Here is a 21,538-nt window from a genome sequence, read left to right as displayed (position 1 = left end):
AACAGTTTTGCTCTCAAGTTTCCATCAATGAACAGTTTATAACTTCAACAAAACAGACTTCGTGTTAAAACTATAATGAAGTTCCTGGTTACACAGTTATAATTTGTGGCTCTGTAGGACACAGTTATGGAAGAGAGAGTTATTTATAATCATGCTATCAGTTATCACCCAAATGAGGATGGGTTCCCTTTTGAGTCTGGTTCCTCAAAAGGTTTCTTCCTCGTGTCGCCTGAGGGAGTTTTTCCTTGCAAACATCGCCATAGGCTTGCTCATTGGGGATAAATTAGGGATAAAATTAGCTCATGTGGTGGCACAGTGGTACAGCACTCTCGCCTCACAGTAAGAAGGTTCTGGGTTCAAGCCCAGTGGCTGATGGGGGCCTTTATGTGTGGAGCTTGCATGTTCTCTTGGTGCTCCATGCAGGTTAGGCTAATTGGTGGCTCTAAATTGACCATAGGTGTGAGTGTGAATGGTTGTTTGTCTCTATGTGTTAGCCCTGCAATGATCTGGCGAATTGTCCAGGGTGTACCCAACCTTTCACCCAGCCAGGCCCCAGCTTGCCCACGACCCTGCACAGGATAAGCGGCTACAGATAATGGATGGATGGATTAGCTCATGGTCAAAGTCTTTAATTTTCTGTAAAGCTGCTTTGTGGCAATGTCTGTTGTTAAAAGTGCGATACAAATAAACTTGACTTGCTTCTTGTATAAACTTCAGGAAAGAAAATGACTAGAATGTTATTAACCTTCATATACATTCATGGATCAAACATATCAAACTTCACCAGCGCTGTGCTGTCAGCGACACTCAACATGACACCTCCATTCTTCACTTCTCTTTATTGTGGAAGGAAACGTCTCCAAAAACAACATATGTTCTTAATGATCTGGCAGCACTGTGTGTGTGTGTGTGTGTGTGTGTGTGTGTGTGTGTGTGTGTGTGAGAGAGAGAGAGAGAGAGAGATGCATACATACATTGTAGAAAATCTTCTCGAGTCTTCAGCTCTGAAGGTAAATTCATCCAAATTGCTGTGACGGAGAGAAAATGGAGGTGGAATAATATACAATGATCAGAGTGTGATTTTAGGAGACATGATGTTTGAATTTATGAATATTGGCAAAATAAATGATCATAATATGACTGATGAACTGTATAAGTGCAATATCTTTCAGATGGTAGCTGTGACAATGTTAAGTTCAGATAAGTACAATAAATCTTTTATGTATATGCGTGGATTTATAACATTTTACTTCCTCTCACCATATGAAGGGATTTTGTTGAATTGCTTTTTCATCTCTGAGAGATAATTCCTCACTCCATCAAATGAAACATGTTGATGGACAGTAATGATGGATGAGTCACCACGTCCAGAAGAGACACTGAGAGACTGGAAACGGAGCGGTGTACGAGATGGACGAATATTCTCAGACCACAGTGCAAGTGATATCAGACAATGAGTGTTACCTGGAGGAAATGGATGTGATCGTGTGTGTGTGAAAGCTGCTCCAGCTCAGTGACTCTCCTCTGAAGATCAGCAATCTCCTGCTCCAGTTGCTCCAGGAGTCGTTCAGCTCGACTCAGTTCAGCCTTCTCCTGATCTCTGATCAGCTCCGTCACCTCCCAGCGCTTTTTCTCCATGGAGCTGATCAGCTCAGTAAAGATCCTCTCACTGTCCTCCACTGCTGTCTGTGCACTGAGCTGTTAGGACACACACACACACACACACACACGAGATTTAAAGCTAATTTATCATTCCCTCTCTTACTGGGACTGTAAATGACTCGTTGTCCATGTTGTGTGTGTTTCTAGGAGCAGCTCTGTCTCTGCTCACTGCTCACCTTTATAGTGTTCACAGCCTGTTTCAGCTCCTGCACCTTCTTCTGCTTCTCCTGGATTCTCTGCTGGGATTTCATCTGCTCCTCCTTCAACTTTAACTCACTCTGACAAGAATGAATGAAATGATGTTACATCCTGAGTTAATTACTAACTTTACTAACTGTAAAGTGTTCACTCAAAGACAGGTCGAAGGTGGGAGATTATTAACTGCAATTCAAGTTAAAGATCATCCATATCCTGGCTCTCTCTGAGTGAGGTCAAAGGTACTCAGGATGTGCTTGTAAAACTGTTCACATCTACAGGATACATGGAACATATTTATTATTTATAATCAATAGAAGTCATGAAATTTCTACACCATATGACCTGAGTAAAGCAGGATTAGAAACAAAATGTCGAAGGATTCAGTCTGAAACCATTTCTCCTTCTCACCTGTTCTTTGTCTGATGCACCTGACTCGGTGTTGTGTTCACAAAAACAGGATGAGACTTCAGTCGTCTTCTTCAGTTTCTCCACCACTTCATCCAGCATGTTGTTTCTGCGTAGAACAGGCCTTGTAGTGAAAGTGTCTCTGCACTGAGGACAGCTGTAGACACCCTTCTGATCCTCCTGATCCCAGCAGCCATTAATACACGCCTTACAGAAACTGTGACCACAGGAGATAGTCACCGGATCCTTCAGGAGATCCAGACACACTGGACACATGAACTGGTCCTGAGCTACTGAAATACTGGCCTCAGCCATTTTTCCAGAGAGCGACACATACAGTAGAGATCGGAATTGTGTGCTTTGAAATGAGCGTCCTGCTGCACTGTGAGATACGATATCACAGAGCCAGAGTGGGTGGAGCTTTAAAAAGAGTAGGAGTGCAGACTGTCAAAGGGGTGTGGCTGTGTGACAGTGTGTGTGTGTGTGTGTGTGCGCAGAAGCTTCAATCTCATTTTATACACCTGCTACTTTTTAATAAATCAAAGATGGTAAAGTGGTAAATCCATGCTGGCGTGGATTATTTTTGTGTAACCTCACAGTCTGCTGTGTTATTCCTCAGGATAATTAAATAATATTGTCTGGCATTGAGTGGTATATCAGATGTATTCAATTCAGCTAGCATGATAATGAATGAGTCAAAGACGAGTAGCTGAATGGAATATATCTGATAGACCACAAAAAAAGCCAGTCAATATTATTATTATCATTATTATTATTATTATTATACATTCCTTCCGGGTGTTCAACGCGTCTTTCTCTTTCAAAATTCTCTCAAAATCTTCTGTATTTAACGAAGCAATCGTAGAAGCTATGTTTGTTCACAAATTGTCACAGTTGCTCGCTCGCTCACGTGGAAGTTTTACGTCTCCGACGTGTGACGTCATGTTGCCTTGACAACCATGCAATATCGTAAATCATATTCAACGCTCATTCTCCAGTGGGTAGAGTGACGTAATACATGTAGGATAAGCGATACGCTAACAATATTGCATGCTACCAAACCGAATGAATGAAACCCACTAGAAGGGAATAGAACACACATTTTTATTCCATTGAAAAAGTCTCCTGTATGTATAATAATATTTAATATTATTAGAGCCAATAAGATCATTTTCATAATTGTGTGCGCGCTGCTTTGACTGACATTCGGTACCAAAGTATCATCTCCCACAATTCCTCTTTTACCACAGCAATTTGCCAACAATTACAAATTTCACATCATAGTTTTTTTTTATCCATTTGTAGTTACATTAACAGTCGTTCCCTCACCAGCCTGCCTATTATCCTTCTCTTAAAGTTAATAAGACAAAAAAAAAATCATGTTGTAACCAAGAAACTGCGAAGCATAAACTCCTCTGTCCTGAAGGTGTCACAAAACTTCACCTCTGACTGTTACACTGGAGACTCCTTCCAGAAATGCTAAATGAACATCTCCCTTCAGTTACGAAAACATCACCATTTAAATGATTTTTAAAATCGGTTTATGTCTAGCGTCCATCGTAGAAATCCCTGGGAACGAGCTGGTACGATGAAAACCATAAATTCGAATGAGTGCATTAATATACGCCTGCAAAACTTTCAGAGAAAATTAATCAGTATTTTCTGGCCAATCAGAAACCAGAATGCAACAATTCAATACAAACATTCAATACTAGGTCTAACTAACAAACAAACAAATTAACTATTCATGCACATCTGGAGTTAAATCGAGTTTGGTCATGGGAGTGGTTGGTCCTCCTCTCAGCCCAGCCAGGTAGACTTGAGGTCTCGGTACGTTACTCTGTCCGTCTCTCTTCGTCTGGCAGGCGGCTTCTTTTGGAAGGAACGTCTGCGTGGTGTTGTGTCTCCTCATGTGGCTCAGGTCAGTCTGCGTCGAGTGGGTTACCTTATGGCGCAGGTTCGCCTTGGAGTGCATTCAACAAAATAACGTGTTAAACTTGTTTCAGGGCTTTTCGGACAGCTTGAGCGTAATCTAATCATGCCAGTGTATTTCAGGTGGAGCTGCTTACCAGTTTGATGGCTTTCCGTCTCAGCTCCCACTCGTTCCACTCGTAAGATCTGACGATGTTGCTCTCCAGCAGGTGTGTGTCCGTCTGTGTGCTGCTTTCACTTTTGCTGATGGGTTTCACCAACAATTTCTCACCTGACTGCATCTGTGAAGACAAACTTTCTAAGAAACGCTGCTTTGCACTGGCTCACCGCATTGTTGTTGATTATTTTCCTGTCACTCTCAGGCTCACAGATGAGATGGACAAGGATGGGATTGCAGTTGAGCAGTTTTAATGTGCAGAGTGTGTGTGGAGTCTTCATACGCCGCAACTGATTGTGTTGGATCAGTATGTAGGTGCTGGATCAGCCATATTTGTAGGCTAAGAGCGTTCATGGGGAATGGAGTTTGTGGTGGAGATCAGCGAGTAGGTCAAGTATGTGAAGGAGAAGATGCAAGTAAGTCACACGTCCATGATACCTGAGAGTACGGAGTGACGCTGGCAAACTGCTGATGAAGCTCGAGCAGCTGGATCAGCTCCGGAGATCTCTTCGCTCTTTCCGCGATCAGTTCAATGTACTCGTCTGCGTTTGAGGCGAACTGATACGCAGCCTGCTTGGAGCTGAAGCTGTAATATTTCTCCCTGTGCTTCAGGATGCCGATGTTCGGATTGCCTTTGGAAAGGAACAGCAGCAGACTGAGCTTCAGAAATATGGACGTCTTGCCTTAAAGCGTGTCCTTTATTAATTATATTTTAAAGTCGGTTTAATTACAACCCTAATTCCAAAAAAGTTGGGACACTGTGTAAAACATAAATAAAAACAAAATATGACAATTTGGAAATCATGGAAACCATGTATTTCATTGAAAATAGTACAAAGACAACATATCAAATGCTGAAACTGAGAAATTTTATTGTTTTTTGAAAAATCTATGCTCATTTTGAATTTGATGTCAGCAACACATTTCAAAAAAGTTGGGACAAGGGCGTGTTTACCACTGTGTATCACCTCTAATTTTAACGAAACTCTATCAATGTTTGGGAACTGAGGAGACCAACCGCTGTAGTTTTGAAAGAGAAACGTTGTCCCATTCTTGCCTGACGTACAATTTCAGTTGCTCAAGAGTTCGGAGTCTCCTTTGTCGTGTTTTGCGCTTCATAATGCACCAACTGTTTTACATGGGAGACAGATCTGGACTGAAGCAGGCCAGTTTAGCACCTGGACTCTTTTCCTACAGAGCCATGCAGTTTTAATATGTGCAGAAAGCAGTCTTGCTGAAATAAGGAAGGCCTTCCCTGAAAAAGATTTCGTCGAACACCAAAAGCAAATATGGAAACAAACAAAGTAGGTCGAATTAATGACTGAAGAACGAGGAGCTTCAACCAGAGATGTTTCACTTTCAGTGTTTTAATGCTGTAGTGTCACTTTACATCACAAATTTGTTTCTTTTGGGGAGCTGAATACGTCTTGGTCTAAACACTGTCTAGTCGTATGAACGCTCTAATATTCGGACTATAAAAAAACCAGAGTGTAAAACTGGAGAAAGAAAAGCTTCGCTATGAACCTGGGAGCAAGAGGCCGTTCTTCTCGACAAGAGTGTATCCACACACCCCTGTACTGCAGGAAGAGCTGCTCAAAGTTCGCCGTGCTCTCGGGCAGAATCCACTCGGACGATTTCATCTCCTCTGGATCAAGCCGCTCCTCTGAAAAAGAGAAAATGAGTGCTACACTACACACTACACATGATGAGTGATAATGTAGAAATGAAATGCGCTCGCTCAAAGACGTAAAGCTGTAATGCTCAAGTTTTTTCCGATGTCTTCAGGCCAGAGGAGTTTACGCTACACTTCTTGGACATAACAAGCTGCCCACTAACAAGATGCTGTTCTGTAATGAATAAAAAGCTCGTGATGTCAGAACGTACCTGAGCTCTCAGCAGCTCTCTCTGCGTCAGATTTGACGGTTTCACCGCGGAGCATCTGATCCAACTGAACGTTCTCGAGAAGTTGCGACTGAGCCGAGAGGAACGGCCTCAGGCTGAGCGCCATGCTCCGGAGCATGTTCAACAAGACCATCTCATCCTGAAGCCCCGCCCACAGCCTGGCCAACGCTGTGAAATGAGGCTAATGGGAGGGATTTAAAATGATCAGACTGAAAATGATGCTAGCAAAGAGTTTTCGACAGAGCAAAGGAACACTTACTGTACGAACAATCTGTGGTTGGTAGAAGAGAGCAACACTTGGGAGGTTGGTACGGCAGTTTTGGCGTGAACTGTGGCCTTCAGCACCTTCATCCTCGACATGAGGTCAGTGTGAAGAGCCTCCACTTGCTTTGCACATGTGATCACATCCGCCTGGTGGAGACAAATGAACTACGTTTTATTACGTTACGTGACTTTTACTCTTAATGATTATTAGCGAAAGTTAGCCATAATAAGAATAAAATAGTAACAGAAATTTAAATGTTTTCCAATAACTTTTATTCTAATCGTTGGCTTGAACATTTAGATGTCTCTGTAACTCACCAGTATGATTTTGAGGAAGGCTTCATGTTGGCGTACATTGTACAGGGCCTGTGTGAGCAGGTCCCTGTTTAGCTCGGCGTCAGTGTCGGATTCAGAGCGTCTCTCCAGCAGAGTGGTGTAGCGCCAAGCCAAACGTTGCGTCCCTTCCAGTTCACGCTCTATATCTGTGCTGACAGCAGGAAGAGCCTCGTTCAGGACGGCCAGCACTTCACGAGAGAGCCACGACGACCAGGATTGCACATCAACAATGTAACACAGAAGACATTACCACGATTACTTCAAAAAAACCTTGCTCTATAAACATGTACAGTTTCTTACAAGCCTGTATTCTGTCAATATGTGTGGATTTCTGAACATTTGTTACAATAATTAAATTAAATCCTACAGTAATTATAAATGTACAGTGTGTCACAAAAATGCATAAACCTGACCGAGTTCCTCTTAGACCTGCGGCAAACTATTAGGGGAGAGCGAGGTAAGATGAGCCACTTTTTACATTTTTCATCATAACTACATTTTAAAGCCATTTTTGCTTCCAGTCTACACACCATACCAAATTTCAAAGTGTACTGTTACTATCTGAGCAAAAAATAATTGATAAGCTCTTATGGTTAGAGTGATATTACCTCTTGAAAAAAAAATGTCAAGTGGCTCAACTTACCCCATGCACGGGGTAAGATGAGCCACTGTGTGGGGTAAATTGAGCCAACACAAAACATGTTAGGTTAACAAAGTAAACAGCTTTTATTATTTGAAGTGCAATCAATGAATCAAGTCAAGTCAAGCAAGTGGGGGATAGGGCCGTTGCATAGAGAAGTGGAGATGAAGAGAGAGGTGATAGAACGAGATGGGATAGGGAGGGATAGATAGATGGACAGAGAGAGAGATATGCGTAGATAGATAGAAAGAGGGATGGTTAGAGAGGGAATGAGAGATATACTATATTATAGAAATTACTAAAACAGTAGAGCAGTGCCAAAAAATCTTATTTCTTTCAGTAGGTTAAAACATTGCTAAAACATGCAGCAATCATTCCATCAATCATTTCATCATTATTCAATGTTCCAAGCATTCAAATTGCAAGGGAACACCATTTGCCTCTCCCTCCGTGCTGTCCCCCCAACAGTAAAGGGGCGGGGCAATTTTTTCACAATATCCTGTCTTGACAGGACAGCCTCATCTTTCTCTTTGAAGACAAAGGTTGGCTTTCTTGCAGAGCCATGGCATGACCGGCTTCTTTTGAGAAATCTTGCCTCTATTTCGAAGACATCCAATTTGATTATCTGGCCAATGAAGTAATGCACTTTCACCAACTTGGTCTCTACCTCTCCATTCTTTATCTTTTCAATGAACCTAGTCAGAGTCATCCTGTCCAAATGCATATCCCTCGCCACAGCCCGAATAGGCCTGCCTTTCCTGACTTCCTCTGCGGCTCTCTCCAAAACTGCACGGGATTGTGCGGCCCTGTCTGTTTTTCTTTTGTATGAGTGTGGCATCATGCACACCTGTAATAACAGAGGGCATTATTTTATTTATTAAAAACCTTTTAAACACATTATTTATATTAACATATTATTTATTTGTTTATTTGTTGTTGTTGTTGTCATATATGACCAGTAAATATGAAAACTTAAGTGTCATCCATATTGGGTAAGCTCAGCCACCAATGGGGTAAGTTGAGCCAATGGCTCAACTTGCCCCATATCTAATGGCTCATCTTACCCCGTGGCCACCATTTTGTAGAAAAATGCTAATAAAGGGGATTAGGCTAATCAAAATTATTTTTATTAGCATTTATATCATAGCTTAGAAAGCCACTAACTTAACCCTAATGTGTCTAAATATTATTCTACTTTTGTCTTCTCTAAATCATCTTCACTGTGGACAAACATGGAATTGACTTAGAAAGCACAAAAACACATTTTTATAAATATCTCCCTCACCTAGTTTGACATGTGGTGCTCCTCTCCACAAGTGTAAGTAAATGGCCCCGCCCCCCTTTGAATGTGGTCACATGGTCACATTTGTTTACTGTTTCTTAGAAACAGGGGGTGGCTCATCTTACCCCCTGGCTCATCTTACCCCACTCTCCCCTACTATTAGACATGGGACTTGAGCTCAGCCAAAACTTAACCAAACACACCAAAAAAGCAACAGGGCAAAAGATTTTGTAAGGGATTAGTGGCAGGCTGCCAGGTCGCTCCGTTGTGTGTAGCTGTCGATGTTGATTTTAAAAGTAACAAAGTAAATTACACTTAAGTCTGAGTGAAAAATACTGTAGCGAGCGTGCAGCGTGGAAGAAGAGTCTGGAGACAGAAATCTTAGTTTCTCGGTTGTTAGCCTGTAGCTCTCGATAGATAGCACTGGCTTGACTGCTTTATTAGCATTCGCTAACACTACTGATGAACACTATACTGGCTGGAAGGTGACTTCACTGCTGCGCCGACTCACAGTTAAGCTTGCATTGGCCTTCGAGAAGGCTGAGGGTGATACATTTTTAGTCCCTCCAACTATAAATCAAAATCTGATTGGTTAATTGATTCATCTGTCACTTCCTACATAAACATACACTGCCATGGCCTTCTGTCCCAGCAATGAAGTCCTAACCAATGAGTGAGCAGCTCTGAACTGTTCTCAGCCTAGACACAACAAACAAAATCTCATTGGAGAACTCGATTTTAATGTTTTCAGGACAGTAACCCTTTCACTTCTGAAGCAAATGTGATAGAAAATGAGGCCAAATCAGAATTAAGAGAGAATAATTATAATGAAATTATGAAAGAAATTAAACATAACATTTGAAATGCTGATACGTTTAGGCTTCTCTGAACGCCGAGAAGGCCCTGACTGTTCCCTTCTGTCTTACACCACAGCAATTTATTGACGATTACATCAATAAATGTCTTACAGAACAATTCGCCATACTTTCTATCCATTTCTATTTACATTTTTGAACTTGTGGGAAACAAGTGAGTTCCCGTTCTCACTCACATTCCTGCCTTTGCGGTTAATGAACGTCAAAAAACATCATCGTAAACTCTTCTGTCCTGAAGATGAGCGAAAGTTGAATAAACGTCTCCTTACCTTCAAGAACCGTTCAGTGATTTTCAATTTGGTTTACGTAGAGCATCCCGTCATTTAACTGAATGTTAACGTACCAAAACGAGCATGTTAATGTAAATCTGCATGACTGTCAGAGCTGCTGTTATAAAATGAATCACGATGGCGAGCGTTAATTAGAACGCGAGGTGAGATGCACTCACGGTCCTCGATGCTCTCTCCTCCTTTCCCGCTGTCCTTGTTGAAGAGGCGAATCCCGGTGACGATCATGGTGAGCTCATTCAGCTGCTGTTCTTTATCACGCCTGAGCAGAGACATGAAGGCGGCCAGCTCTGATGGAGGGAACACACTCTGCAGTGCGGCTAGAACACACACACAGACGTACCGTAAGAAGAGGAAGGTCTTGTGCTACGGTGAAATGGTGGTCCGAGAAACCAATTTCATAGCTGCCAACATTCCGAAATTGTAAATAGTAATACAAGGTTGGGTACTGAGTCTTGGTGGGGGGTCGGGGGGCTTTGCCCCCCGCCACCAAAGCTTTCTAGCAAAACTACCCTGAAAAAAAAAAAAAAATCACACAAACAAAATAGTTTGACAAAATTTATTCTACAAACTAAACTATCATCTTACATTAATTTGCAAAGTTCTTTTCAACAATGCATGAAAATAGTCAGTGAATCAGGCAAAAACTTCAAACAATGCAATTAGCAGATATAACTTTTGACAAAGTACACATTAGAGAAATAGACCAGAGCTTACTCAGTCAACAGTTGATGTTATTGCACCACAAACTTGGCAATATCTAACACCATTCATTCATTAGTCACAAACAAAAATGAATTAAGAATATTACATCAATGAAAGTTGATACAAAAAAATATTATGAACTTTGTCATCAAAATTAAATATACAACAAAATGTGAAAATTGGCAATGAATATGGCACTTCAAAGATAAAAAACAAGCTGAGCCCAAAGCAAATTACAGTAGCTAAAAATACTAAGTGAAACAGCTCAAAAAAGTGTCAATTTCAACTTGCTTCTTCACATGACTACAAATCAAAACTGAGCGGGAGCTAGGTTAGAGCAGTCAACGCAAGTTGGCATTTAGAGTGAGGGCACACAATTTTACCTTTCCATCCTTGCTTTAAAATTATGATTTTAGGCATACACAAATAATGATGGCACAAAATCTGGACTGCTTGAGTCAAGTGAGACCTCTCCTACAAACAAAATTGCATGCAAAGGCCAAACAAAATAATGTGTGTTTCCTGGGTTTTCAAAATAGGGTAGGTAGGTAGGGAAAAAAAAAAATGTGTTTATCCCAAAAGTTTACAACAAATTTTCTAGGGTAGGCAGGAAAAAGTGAGAAGTTTCCTTTGAAAACTTTTTTTTTTGCAAAATACTCGTTCAAAACTAAACCTAGTCATCAGATATCGTTGATGATATAAGGATGCACTTGTATATAAATTGTTCTAATAATGATGGCATACTTTCATTTTCCAGGTAAAATGGGAATGTTTTGGTGGATGATCTATTTGGTGGTGGCCAGAGTGGTGGTTGTGGTCCAGTACCTAGATCTATCCCTTCAGTTCTGAACATTTCCAAAATATATTTTTATATACTAGTGGGGACTTTCATGCTTAAAACTGATTTCTTGTGTGTTTATCAAAATTGGGTGCATGCCTAACATCTCGGCCTTAATGACATTATATTTGCTTCATGTTTTTTTCTTATTCTGTCTATGAAAGCAATGTTCACTTATATTGTTCTAATGAATACAGCTGCTCCGTGCCATTTTCTTTTCAAATAAAGAAACTAAAATTTCCTATATTTAAGTTTCCTATTCTGTGTTTGTAAATTGTGTTGCAAAATAAATGCAAATGCTTTCATTTTTCAGCCCTGTTAGTCCATGATATTTGCTCTAAGGTTTAAATCAGGAGGAAATCAAGGAATGTATCATTTCACTGACACAAACTCCTGCAATTTCAGATTTATCATCAATTCAGATATCTTAAGTTGAGTATAGAATAGCATTGGACGTGTTGAATACCTGATTTATACCCTGAGCAAACAGTTCTTTGTGATGTATGCATTATTTCAATCACTATCTAGCCATATCCACACTAAATTATTTTCCCCGCATGAGACCTCTGCCTGCCCACAAAGAACCAGCGCGGGCAGGGCGGGCTAGCCCCGCGCCTCGGGACGAAGAGCCACGGTGCTCGGCTTTAGTTTCGTTTTTCTATCGGCGGCTCCTGCCCGACTTTGGACGCTCGTAACTCAGGCAGGGGAGGTCCCAGCCTCTCCAATTTACTCCTGACGGGCCTCGTGTCTTTCAGCAAATACCGAGTGGTTTATATGACACGCCCTAGCGGTTCTCGTTTGACTCGCCAGGTGGCTGCCAAGCAGGTAGGGTTGGGCGCGAGAAATAGTTTGTTTATCATGGTCATAAGCAGTTGAAGGGTCGCAGTGTTTTTACAGGGTCGGTCGGGTAACCGGAAACACATTATTTTGTTTGGCCAAAGCTAAGTTAACATGCTAACAATATTCATTACATTGTGTAACTATGACCCAGCTAATCAGACAAACGTTACCAAAGTATTTTGCTACATCAATAAACGAAGACTAGAAAGAATAAAAAAGAAAGATTTAATAAATAGCCTGATCATACCTGTGATGAAGTGGGCGCTGCAAACCCACACATTTTTGATAGTGCTTTCATCCCAGTCTACACGTTTGATGGCTTGTAGTCATAGACGTCGGCGATTTTTTTGGAATGGGTGAGATCCTGCTGGAATTCTGTACATTTTAACCCCATCACTGCTACGATTCTGACACCCGACAACACAACAACTAGGCTTTTTTGAGTCCAGGCTGCGCGCGCAATTTCCGCTTACGTAAGAATGACGTTTACTGCGAAGGGGTCTATAGCATCATTGATTGGCTGAGAGAACAAGCAATAGCCAATGAAATTTGGCGTAGTATCTGCCGCTTGGAACGAAGCGGTGTTTTATCAAATACGAATCCCACCGGTGATAGACTTTGAAAATGACCCATGAAAATTGGCAAAATCGTATTTTATTGTAGTAAATTCGTATTTTCGTAATCAAAACGACAAATCGTAATAAATACGATTTATTCGTAGTAGTTGGCAGCTATGCCATTGTAAATACAGAATGTATGTTTACTACTGATGTTGAATAATGGGAAAAAGATTAGTGAAGCTTTTTGGACCTATAGACACTACAGGTAGCCTACAGTACTGCTTGAAAGTTTGTGAACCCTTTACAATTTTCTATATTTCTGCATAAATATGACTGAAAACATCATCAGATTTCCACACAAGTCCTAAAAGTAGATAAAGAGAACCCACTTAAACAAATGAGACAAAAATATTATACTTGGTAATTTACTTATTGAGGAAAATGATCCAATATTACATATCTGTGAGCGGCAAAAGTATGTGAACCCCTAGGATTAGCAGTTAATTTGAAGGTGAAATTAGAGTCAGGTGTTTTCAATCAGTGGGATGACAATCAGGTGTGAGTGGGCACCCTGTTTTATTTAAAGAACAGGGATCTATCAAAGTCTGATCTTCACAACACATGTTTGTGGAAGTGTATCATGCCACGAACAAAGGAGAGTTCTGAGGACCTCAGAAAAAGCGTTTTTGATGCTCATCAGGCTGGAAAAGGTTACAAAACCATCTCTAAAGAGTTTGGACTCCACCCATCCACAGTCAGACACATTGTGAACAAAATGGAGGAAATTCAAGACCATTGTTACCCTCCCCAGGAGTGGTCGACCAACAAAGATCACTCCAAGAGCAAGGCGTGTAATAGTCGGCGAGGTCACAAAGGACCCCAGGGTAACTTCTAAGCAACTGAAGGCCTCTCTCACATTGGCTAATGTTAATGTCTGTAGGTACAGTTTGCCACCTACTGTCTAAGAACTACAACTCCCAGCCAACTTCCGCGTTGACCTACGTCACGCCTGTGCGGGATCGCTTGCATCACATCCTCCATGATTCCATAAAGGACCTGGAAGTCCGCCATATCTTTCTCTTTGGCATCTGAAACCACACAGAACAGACCTAAAAGGAGGCACTCACTATCGGACCGTCCAAAACCACGACTTCTTTCTTGCAAGATCTACGTTTCAGCACGTTTTCCTTTTTGTTTACCCTTGATCACGGTAGACTCCGGAAACACGCGATCTTTAACTCAAGCGAGTTATAACCGGTTTTCAGTTATTCCTTATGAGTACGTACGAAACTGCAGCCCAAGGCAGTTTAATTTGTAGTTAAGAAGCGGCTGGACCCTTCTAACTAGTGCACGTTGTTTGATCAGAGTTTTCCTTCCCACGAGCTACGAAGCCTCTCCTCTGTTTCCCACAGAAGTTTTTCCAAGCTCCTGTGAACTTACCCTCTCCCAGGATTCTCTGCTTTCTACAAAAAGGCGAGATTTTTGAAGTAAGACTGGTGTTTGGGCAAGAAGACTAGTCTTAGGAATTAGTTTGTTTACTTAGTGTGAATTTACACTCAGGGATTGTTTAAGTGTGCACACTGATTTTGGTTTTCTATCATTTGTTCTATTTTTGGTCTCAATTGTTTAATAGATAGGTTTTGCATGCCCTCTCTTTCTTCCTAACATTTTAATTTCATTATTTACCCATATTTTGACCTCATTAAGATTTCAGTAAATTGAATAATACTATAAAGCTAGTGGGTTAGCTGTCTAGGGAAACCCTTTTTTTCTCCAGGGACCAGGATTCACCACGTGGTCACACACACTAGGCCTCACACATGCTTTAGCTAGCAAACCAGAGCTAACTCTCTTTGTTCTGTAAGGAGACACGTGGTAACCCCCTTGTTCTTTATCACGAGGTCTTTTGTCTCAACTTTAGATAATATTCTAAGTCCTGATTCAATTCAACCTTTATAGCACACTCTCCCGTGCCCACATTCAAATCTACATATATCACGGATGACCATTTGAATGCATTTTAATTGTTAACATTTAATTTTGTTATCACACACACGCTCACACACAACCACGTGGCTACTAGGCCTCAAAAACACCACGTGGCTACTAGGCCTCAAAAACACCACGTGGCTACTAGGCCTCAAAACACCATGTGGCTACTGGGCCTCAAAAGCACATGTTAGCTAGCCTTCCTTTGTCTAGTTAGCACACAAAGCTAATCATTTGTTTACACACAAACACATGCTAGCTAGCTTTCCTTTGTCTAATTAGCCTACAAAGCTAATCTTTTGTCTACTCACACACACACACACACACTGTTTACAGAAGATTTCATCTGCTGCTATTCAATTTTTATCTTTGTTATAATAAATTCCATTATTATTGAAACTGTGTGTGTTTGTCTGCTGTTCCGATACTTCTTGAAGTTGCCCATATCTCAAAAGAGCTCTTAAGGTGTATATGAATACTATTAGCTGCAGCTTGGTAAGTGATTCACGAAATGATTCAATTTAAATGATTCAATTTAAACGATTCAATTTAAACAATTCAATGAGACTGATTCAATGGTATGATTAAATTCAAATGATTCAAATTAAATGATTCAATGGGATTGATTCAATTTAATTATTAAAGATTGATCACTTAACACCAATCTACATACACATAAACATAATACACCTACATGTTCATGAGTCCACCATCAGGAGAACACTGAACAACAATGGTGTGCATGGCAAGGTTGCAAGGAGAAGGTCACTGCTCTCCAAAAAGAACATTGCTGCTCATCTGCAGTTTGCTAAAGATCACGTGGACAAGCCAGAAGGCTATTGGAAATATGTTTTGTGGACAGATGAGACCAAAATAGAACTTTTTGGTTTAAATGAGAAGCGTTATGTTTGGAGAAAGGAAAACACTGCATTCCAGCATAAGAACCTTATCCCATCTGTGAAACATGGTGGTGGAAGTATCATGATTTGGGGCTGTTTTGCTGCATCTGGGCCAGGACGGCTTGCCATCATTGATGGAACAATGAATTCTGAATTATACCAGCGAATTCTAAAGGAAAATGTCAGGACATCTGTCCATGAACTGAATCTCAAAAGAAGGTGGGTCATGCAGCAAGACAACAACCCTAAGCACATAAGTCGTTCTACCAAAGAATGGTTAAAGAAGAATAAAGTTAATGTTTTGGAATGGCCAAGTCAAAGTCCTGACCTTAATCCAATCAAAATATTGTGGAAGGACCTGAAGCGAGCAGTTCATGTGAGGAAACCCACCAACATCCCAGAGTTGAAGCTGTTCTGTATGGAGGAATGGGCTAAAATTCCTCCAAGCTGGTGTGCAGGACTGATCAACAGTTACCGGAAGCGTTTAGTTGTAGTTATTGCTGCACAATGGGGTCACACCAGATACTGAAAGCAAAGGTTCACATACTTTTGCCACTCACAGATATGTAATATTGGATCATTTTCCTCAATAAATAAATGACCAAGTATAATATTTTTGCCTCATTGTTTGACTGGGTTCTCTTTATCTACTTTTAGGACTTGTGTGAAAATCTGATGATGTTTTCAGTCATATTTATGCAGAAATATAGAAAATTCTAAAGGGTTCACAAACTTTCAAGCACCACTGTATGTTATTTTTACTGATTTTCTAACAAAAAAAAGATTTATATTGACTGATGTGAGATTTGACAACGAGCATTGTAGACTAAAAACAGGCAGCACTACAGTGCTAATCATATGACTCAAAATGTTAAAATGTCTTCTTCGTTTGTTCTCATGTTAAATAATTTTCATTAATTTGACACTCATACCATTACTGTTCCTTCATTGTATTTGCACATATATAAAATTTGTTTACTTATTTTGGACAAACACGGCTGGGATCCCTGTGTGTACTCGATGGGTTTCCAGATTTTCGGCCCATGCGAAAGCTCCTCTATAAACACGTTTCAGAGCAATATGCTGCCATCCAGACAAAATCTTTTTCAGGGAAGGCCTTCCTTCTTTCAGCGAGACAACGCCAAACCGCTTTCTGCGCATATTAAAACTGCATGGCTCTGTAGTAAAAGTGTCTGGGTGCTAAACTGACCTGCTGCAGTCCAGACCTGTCTCCCATTGGAAACATTTGGTGCATTATGAAGCACAAAATATGACAAAGGAGAGCGCAAACTTTTGAGCAGCTGAAAGTGTATATCAGGCAAGAATGGGACAACATTTCTCTTTCAAAACTACAGCAATTGGTCTCCTCAGTTCCCAAATGTTAACAGAGAATTGTTAAAAGTAGAGGTGATGCAACACAGTAGTAAACACACCCCGTTCTTTCTTGAACTTTCTTGAACCATTTTGCTGACATCAAATTCAAAATGAGTGTATATTTTTCAAAAAACAATAAAATTTCTCAGTTTCAACATTTGAAATGTTGTCTTTGTACTATTTTCAATGAAATATCGGGTTTCCATGATTTGCAAATTATCGCATTCTCTTTTTATTTCCAGTTTACACAGCGTCCCAACTTTTCTGGAATTGCCGTTGTATTTTTCAGTGTACAAAATGACACATCATACTCTTTATCCATTTATAACTACATTTAATGTTGTGGAACGTCCAGGAAACGAGTTAGAGCCTGTCGTCACTATCGTTATAGAGGATGTGCAGTCACGTGACCCGCACGTGTGTACTCCGCCACATTGGACGGCATCAGGATAGTTTACCTTGCGCGAGCGTAATGGATCCAGGGAGTAATCCCCAAGAAAATTCGGAAAATACCCCATCTACATCGCGCGATTACTTGTCTAAGTTTGTTCAGCATCTTGAAGGTGACGTGAGGCAGCGTTACGTGGAAAAGTGTTCCAGGTTGGGGATTGCAGATCCGTACAACTTGCCGCAATCCTTGTTCAGGGAAATTCGGAGCTGCGGTGCCGGCGATTTGCCCGATCTGGCCTACCACGACATTTACAATTTTCTTGTTAATCGTGTTACACTGGCAAAGCCCTCAAAGCTTACAAGAGCCTGGAAGCTTATAAATATTTTGTTGTGGGATGGGTATCCCAACTATACCTCTGGAAGGTTCCGAAGAAAGAAGTCTACTTGATAACCTCACGGGTAAGTGGCATTAAGACGTTTATCATAAAGAGACTATGCAGGACGTTTTATCTTAAGAATGTTCGTAATCTAAACTCAGTTCCAGATAATGACAGGGTTGTAAATATGTATGTTTTTGTCTGAAAAACAGCTGCGCGCACCTGCGCGGAAGCTGCGCAAATGTGCGCAGCTTTCTAACCAACTGCCTTCTTCTCATACTAATACTTCCTATGTTTCATGGACTGTAACAGCATTTGCTCATTTAGTAATTTTAATATATAATTTACTTTGATGAAATTATTCAGACACTCCAACGCCCCCCCCCAAATCGGATCTGCGCGATTCAGCCGTGCAAAAGGCGCATCCGCCGTTTGCATCCCTGTTTAAACTCAAAGGTTAACCTACTTTAACCGGCTAATGAGGCTCGGTGGTCGGTCAAGATTTTTTTTAGTTTTCGCCATCCCTACTATAGATTGGCCTTTCAAAGGCATATATGAGCCAAAAAGATAAAACATTGTCATAGACTAGGCCAGGGTAGTAGGGCTAGGCATAGCCATTTTAAACGTTAGAGACTGTCTAGTTTCTAAGTATGCAGTTATCATTCAATACGAAAATCAACTTAACAGATGTACTAGGAGTATTGAATTAGAAGATTACACCTACCTGATATGAAGTGTTCACTACAAATTCGGCTGGTAGAACTGGGGTTCCAGTTTTCTCTTCGCACAGCGGACACCCATTTTGCGCGTCTCTCCTCGTCTGCGGGGAATCTATAAAATGACAGGCCCTCCTTTTGGCCCTGTCTATTGGTACAACCAAATGCTGAACAAGATATAACCATTCTTGAAAGATCTACTCCCACACACTTGAAAATTAGAACGGGTTTGTCTAAGTTCTATGCGCGACCTTGCCGTCCAAAATGGCGGATAAACAAATATCATGTGACCTCGTGATGTCACGTGCACGCTCTCTATAGCAGCTATAAGTGAGTTGTTCCCTCACCAGCCTCCTTTTTTCTCTCTCTTGAAGTTAACAAGACAAAAAACAGATCTTGTTGTGTATCGTGAAGATGTCACACTGCATGAATAAGCAGTGAATTGAACAATGATTCCAAAATGTTCTACATAATGTGGACTGAACATCTATTTACAGTCAGAATTGACTTGTTCAGCTCCCAAATGGCTCGTCACTGTTTGTTTGTTTTTTGCTCCTTTTTAGCCGAATTACATACAGCTGACATCGTTTCATTAAATGATTCAGAAAATGCACAATCAAGCTTCAGTTATCAAGGTGGTGCAAACATGCAGGAAGTCCAGTTAACATCGATGCACTAATGTTCTGGTGGTGATCCGTTATGAAGACTTGGAGAGAAAAGAGAGAGAGAAAGAGACAGAGAGAGAGGTTGTATTGAATTGTATTAAATGCATGTTGTGTTTCATTGAATAAAATTTACTTTTTTTAGAACCTTATAAATCCAGGTTTATCTGTGAGTTTGGGATTTTTATTCAAGTATTACAATCAAAGCTTTGCAGAATAAAAGATGATGGAGGAGGAGGATCGGAGGGAGCAAGAAGGGGTAGCAACGTGGAGAAGAGCACAGGAGAATAAAGTTTCCCACAGCAATGAAGTTTCTGTGCTGAACTCATTTTCAGACAGAAGCTTTTAATACTGAGGTCAGGATGTCCGCAAGCTGCTGGACAGCGTCTTGCAAAAGTATTCATCCCCCTTGGTGTTTGTCCTGTTTTGTCGCCTTACAAGCTGGAATTAAAATGGATGTTTGGAGGGTTAGCACCATTTGATTTACACAACATGCCGACCACTTTAAAGGTGAAAATTGTTGTATTATTGTAACACATACAATAATTAAGATGAAAACACCCCAGAAATCTGGAGTGTGCATATGTATTCACCCCTTTCATATGAAACCCCTAAATAAGAGCTGGTCCAACCAATTCACTTCATAAGTCACATAATTAGTTGATTAAGAGCCACCTGTGTGCAATCACAGTGTCACATGATCTGTCACATGGTGTCTATATAAATCAACCTATTCTGGAAGGACCCTGACTCTGTAACATGACAAAACAAACAACATGAAAACCAAGGAGCCTCCAAACAGGTCAGAGACAATGTTATGGAGAAGTATAGATCAGGGTTGGGTTATAAAAAATATCCCAAATTTTGAATTTCCCATGGCGTGCCATTAAATTCATTATAGCAAAATGGAAAGAATATGGCACCACTACAAACCTGACAAGAGAAGGCCCCGCCCAACAAAACTCACAGACCGGGGAAGGAGGGCATTAATCAGAGATGCAACAAAGACACCAACGATAACACTGAAGGAGCTGCAAAGATCCACAGCGGAGATGGGAGTATCTGTCCATAGGACCACTTTAAGTCATACACTTCACAGAGTGGGCGGGGCTTTATGGAAGAGTGGCCAGGAAAAAAAAGCCATTACTTACAGAAAAAAAAAATAATAATAAAAAACATGTTTGGAGTTTGCCCAACAGCATGTGGCAGACTCCCCAAACACATGGAAGAAGATGCTCTGGTCAGATGAGACCAAAATTGATCTTTTTGGCCATCATGGGAAACACAAACCCATCACCCTGTGTGGCGCAAACCCATCACCCTGAGAACACCATTCTTACAGTGAAGCATGGTGGTGGCAGCATCATGCTGTGGGGATCTTTTTCATCTGCAAGGACAGGAAAGCTGGTCAGGACTGAAGGAAAGATGGATGGCACTAAATACAGGGCAATTCTGGAGGAAAGCCTGTTTGAGTCAGCCAGAGGTTTGAGACTGAGACAAAAGTTCACATTCCAGCAGGACAACGACCCTAAACATACTGCTAAAGCTACACTAGAGTGGTTTAAAGGGAAACATTTAAATATCTTGGAATGGCCTCATTAAAGCCTAGACCTCAATCCAATTGAGAATCTGTGGCATAACTTGAAGATTGCTGTACACCAATGCAACCCATCTAGCTTGAAGGAGTGTGAGCAGTTTTGCCTTGAGGAATGGGCAAAAATCCCAGGAGCTAGATGTGCTAAGCTAATAGAGACATACCCCAAGAGACTTGCAGCTGTAATTGCAGCAAAAGGTGTCTCTACAAAGTATTGACTTTGGGGGTGAATTCTTATGCACACTCCAGATTTCTGTCTTTTTTATCTTAAATATTGTTTGTGTCACAATAAAACAACAATTTTCACCTTTTAAGTGGTCGGCATGGTTTGTAAATCAAATGGTGCTAACCCTCCAAAACATCCATTTTAATTCCAGCTTGTAATGCGACAAAACAGGACAAACACCAAGGGGGATGAATACTTTTGCAAGACACTGTATAATGGTGCAAGGAATTGATCCAGAAGGTGGCAGCAATGCAACAATAAGGATGCTGACTGCCTTTCAACACAAGAAAGAAGAAGTTACTGTGAACCCTTCCAGTGTGTTAGTAAATCTCCTCAGTTGTGAGCCGTGTTTATTCTGGATAGATCTCCTGTTTATGATCTCGCCTCATCTCTGCCTTTCCCTTTGATTTTAATGATATTTCTGGTGG

At 40.9% G+C, this 21,538-nt stretch overlaps 1 pseudogene; it reads right to left on the bottom strand.

Annotated features, from left to right (window-relative positions):
• Positions 1 to 4,006: 4,006 nt before the first annotated feature.
• LOC132871861 (cilia- and flagella-associated protein 206-like) lies at positions 4,007 to 18,954 on the bottom strand (annotated as a pseudogene).
• Between the last annotated feature and the right edge of the window lie 2,584 nt (positions 18,955 to 21,538).

The sequence above is a fragment of the Neoarius graeffei genome, chromosome 2 (assembly GCF_027579695.1).
Source record: "Neoarius graeffei isolate fNeoGra1 chromosome 2, fNeoGra1.pri, whole genome shotgun sequence".
Classification (NCBI taxonomy): domain Eukaryota; kingdom Metazoa; phylum Chordata; class Actinopteri; order Siluriformes; family Ariidae; genus Neoarius; species Neoarius graeffei.
This window is presented reverse-complemented; position numbering and strand designations above follow the sequence as displayed.